Genomic DNA, 5,005 nt, shown 5'->3' on the forward strand with positions numbered 1-5,005 from the left:
GAGGCACGCGGCTCCGCCGTCAAGGTGGATGAGAGCCACTGCGGCGCTTCCGGTGTGGCCTTTCAAAGTAAAAGACACCGGGTCTGTCGTGCAACGTTTTGGTCTCTCTTCAGGGAAATGTTTTCCAGACTTCGCTTCATGTGGTTTAATGGGTTGACTAGTCGTTTTGCAATCGGAAGGTTGTGGGTTCAATTCTAGCTTCCCCTTGTCACATGCCAATGTGCCCCTGGGCAAGGCACTTAACCCTGAGCTGCGTATTGGTGTGTGCGTTAGAGAATGTGGCTCTTGTGTACAGTGCTTTGAGTGGTCCATAGGACTGGAAAAGCACTATATAAGTTCAGGCCATTTACCATCAAAGCAACTGAAACTACAAGAAAATTAAAAATGTGTTCTTTTTGGGGTTTTTTACATGCTCCACAAAATATGAACATGCAATATTTAATTAATCAAATTAGTTAGATTTTTTTTTTTTTTGTAGGAAAGGGATGTGTCAATCATTGTAGATCCATAACTTCAAAAAGGTTTTGCATGTTAGTCGTATTAAAAGACAGAACAAAAGGTAAAACTGTCGTCTGTTCTCAGCTAGAAACAAAAACAGGATTTGGTTCTGTCTTTGGAGATGCTCGCTGTATTTAAGAAATTTTAAGAAATGAATAGAAAAGCTGGTTTAGATGTCCTATATGGTCCTATTTAGTAGGAAATTAAATAGAATGTAAAACACATGGTAATAAAGTATGAATTCTTTGTGGATGTGTGTGTGTGGGGGGGGGGGCGCACGCAATCAGTCAAAGGGCCATTGGACACCCCTACTTTAGGGTATATATTCAGCTGCTTTACTTTGCTGTGGGGGGGAAAAAACTAATTAAGTGGAAGAAATAATGAGTCGTCCCTCACAAGGATTACACACCTACAACAAATACCTGCAAAAATCTACGTATGGAAATGAGAAGATCTGCAATTATCTCCTTTACATCAAATGAGGACAGTGGCAACAAACTTTCCACATGTGAGATTCTGATGGTATGAAAAAAATACCATGATTTCACAGTATCACGCTTTTTAAACAAAAATTGTAAACAAAAATGTAGGCCTAATTATTTTTGTAATAGAAACAGAAAACCAGTCTGGACCTGGTGCCTATCTGTAGAACACATAAACAAAAACAAAAATCCATGCAGAAAGACCTCAGGGACTCGTACCCAGGACCTTCTAACAGCAAGGCAACAGTGGTACCAACAGTGCAGCCCCTACAATACATATGACAATAGTATTTGTGACAGAAGTATGTATTTTATTATGGGGCATATAAGCCCCCATAATAAAATACATTACATAATGTGTGTGTGTGTGTGTGTGTGTATATATATATATATATATATATATATATATATATATATATATATATATATATATATATATATATATATATACACACACACACACACACACAAACACACACATTATGTAAAGCAAACGGATGGATGGTGTTGCAATCTTTAGCTGCAAAGGTTCTTGGTTCAAATCCCAGCCTGGAGTCTTGCAGTCTACACGTTCTCCCTGTGCAAGCATGGGTTGTCTTTGGCCACAGCAGCTGACTCCCACAGTCCAAATACTAGACTGTTAGGTTGACTGGTTGGTCTAATTTGCCCTTGAATGCGAGCGTGTTGGTGCACGGTTGTTTGTCTTGTGTGACTCTGTCCAGGGTACACCTTGCCTCTTGCTCGCTGAACACTAGTGATAAGCACCAGCTGACCCATGTTGAGCAGAATAGAATGCCTATAGCCTCTCTGCTCACTATAGAGCATGGCAGGACAAGCTGATACGAGGTGGTGTGTAAGTTGGGCTATCTGCTCTAGTAGAGGCTGAAATCGGTTGCTTAATAGGCAAGCTGCTTGAGACTTGCTGACTGCAGTACTGCACAGTTTTACTTTAATAAGAGCGATGAGTGATGCTGTTTCACTTTCCACACCACGCCTGTCAATGCTTTGCACCCTGGAATATTAATTTCCTGTAAATGAAGGCGGGGGGTTAATAGCATTCTTTCAGCCAGCTGACCAGCAGAGCACAGCAACAGCTGGGGAAGGGACAGCCTCACTTTGCTCAGTGCTCCACACAGCAGGAGGAAACTCATCAGTCATTAAACCAAGTAAAAGAACTTTAACCGTAGGAACAGTATGATGCAAGACCTTAGCAACTTTACCACTTCTTAAATTCATCCATCCATATTCAAAAATAGCATTTGATGTCGTCTTTTGCACGGACGTGGAGCCTTGTTTCAAGCCTCTGACTCAAGGAAATGGGGCCATTATTTTGAAAAAAAGAGTCCCCCAACTTCCTGTCACATTCTTGCAAAGGGGGACTCTCTTGATGCAATATCCACTACAGTTGAGAAAAGGAGTTATCAGGCATGATTTCAAGATAAGGGGGACTATCTGAGATAAGAGTCCTAACCTGTTTAAAGTGATATTTATTGTTGTTCAACCATGAAGGAAGTGGCTCACAGTTTAAAGGGAAAATCTCAACCTACAACTGCTTATGGTATGAACTGTTTCTTGGTACTTTGTTATCCATCTGAATAGCTTGAAACACAGCTTATAGTTCACTACATAATCACACCATGGAATTCTTTATTTTAATACATGCAATAACTGAGGTTTAACCTCTGAATGTCATCTAGCTGCATCACTTCAAGTCTGGGAAGGATATAGATGCCTTTCAGAGTCCATTACTGTGCCTCTGCCTCTACATTGCAAACTGGTTTATGTTGTGTGGGACAACAGAAGGTTTTGTGTGCTGCGTGCTCATTCATTGCTGGGGGTTTAAGCATTTAATTAGTGGCTACTAAAGCCAGCTCCAGCTAATCTTCTCAACACTGACTCAACATGTGACCTGGTAACTAATGTTAAAGCCGATCAATAGCTTGCCCAACTCAAACAAAAGACGAGAACGGCTCTGACTTACGGCGGGGGCGGAAAAAAAAACTCGACGTCGCCCTACGTGAGGTTCAGAGCTGGAAGACAGTTTGGAGGAGACTTCTTGTTAAACTGCTGCCCCTTTACTGCAGAAAAGAACAACACGGGGACAGACTGTGTCCCTACGATGCACCCGTAACTTTCAGAGCCACTACAAGCTCAGAGTGAGTAACGCAGGGTGTCCGGACGGATTTAAACATTTTACTGTGCCCTCCAACGTGCTCCATCCTCATCGAGCGCCGCAACCAGTGTCCTGCCTGCAAGCAGGCCCTACTTGCTGCAGATGAGGCTTTAGGAAGTGGGACAGGAGGCTATTTGGACAGGAATTAGGGAGGGGGGGGGTGTTAAATTTCTGCATGCATGATCAATGGGGCTGAATGGTGGAGTTGGGGATGGGGGGGTAGTGAGGAAAAAAGGCAGGGCAGGCGGCGATGGAGTGAGAGTTAGCAAAGGAAACAGAGAGAGAGAGAGCAAGAGAGAGAGAGAGGGGCAGTGAGCAAGGGTTTGCTAATGAGAGATGGACAGTGCGGATTGTGTCTCATTACCAATCAGCACAGCTTTGAGTTCTCTTGGAGGGGGGAAATGCGAGCTCTAATGTGTGCTGCATGTGTTCGTTTTTGATAAAAACCTGGCTGTGTGGTGCGGCATTAGTCACGGCGGTATCTGAGCTGTTGGAAGTCCACACACACACACACACACACACACACACACACACACACACACACTGGCCTCTGTCCGTTTGCGTGAGGAGTTTCCTCTCAATAGTACAATGAGTCTTAATTACAGGTCAGTGGCATGTCTCAGGGAGATAGAGGGAGCTCTGTTACCCTTCCAAATACTGTATAATGCCATCATCCCAAGGGTGGGGTGGGGTAACAAGAGCCGGACACAAAAAGGTGCTGATAGGCTGAACATGAGAACGGTATAATGCGATCGGGGTGGAGAAAGTGAGCGTTTTACGCTGAAAAGAGGAGAGGGAAGATTAGAGGTTACCGCTCAATGGATTTTGCCCGTTTAGTTTGCTTTGCAGTTCTCCTACAACTAATTCCTGCCAACTTTCTTGGACAAAAAAAAATAAAAAAAACACAACGATAAAATACAAGAGGCGGACCAAACACGGAGACAAACTGGATTGGGGTGAAACAAATCTGCATAAGGGAATCTGTGGCAACAGTTACAGCAAAGATTTTTCTGCCACCTGTTGCTGCTGCAGGACGTTTAAACCTGCGCACAGTGCACAATGAATATGTGAATAAACTTTACACACATATTCTAAAAATGCCACGATGAATGTAACTGGCAAAGCACTGATCTTTTTTAATGCCATTTAGTTTAAACCATATGTAAGTTGCATGCGTCTACAACCATTGCTTGGGCCTTTTAAAAGACAGCTTGTAGCTAAAGGGTACAGTGTTACAGTCCTTCCCTTATCTGATCAGTGTGGTGTGCAGTTTTATTCCCCTTTTGTTCTTAGACCCCTAATTAAAACCTCGAGCAACCTTGCCTAGAAGACACCTAATTACCCACTTGTGGAATTTCATCTTAGCATTAAAACTGCAATAGGGAGAAGGCCTGGGGGCCGTGTTAACACCACTCCTCACCCTGAACACACCGACCCACTGGTGAAACACGGCGGTGGGAGCGTCATGCTGTGGGGATGCTTTTCTTCAGCAGGTATCGGGAAGCTGGAAGGAACTAAATCCAGGGCAATCCAGGAAGAAAGCCTGTTAGACGTTGCAAAGGTAAAATCTTCCAGCAGAGCAACCCATAACATACGACCGGAGGTAAAATGAAATGCTTCAGGTTAGAGTATGTATGTGTTAGTGGTCCAGTCAAAGTCCAGACCTAAATCTAACAGAGAAACAGAGAATGTGAACATACACAGTCTGACAATTTCCACTGAGCTTTCAGAGAACTGCAAGGCTGGTAAAGACGCACCCCGAAAGACTGACAGCTGTAAGTAGAATAGAGACCATTTATTTGTAAAAAGAACAAAAAAATTTAGATTTGAAGTCTAATAATTTTTTTTCTTT

This window comes from Fundulus heteroclitus, chromosome 12 (genome assembly GCF_011125445.2).
Source record: "Fundulus heteroclitus isolate FHET01 chromosome 12, MU-UCD_Fhet_4.1, whole genome shotgun sequence".
Taxonomy (NCBI): Eukaryota; Metazoa; Chordata; class Actinopteri; order Cyprinodontiformes; family Fundulidae; genus Fundulus; species Fundulus heteroclitus.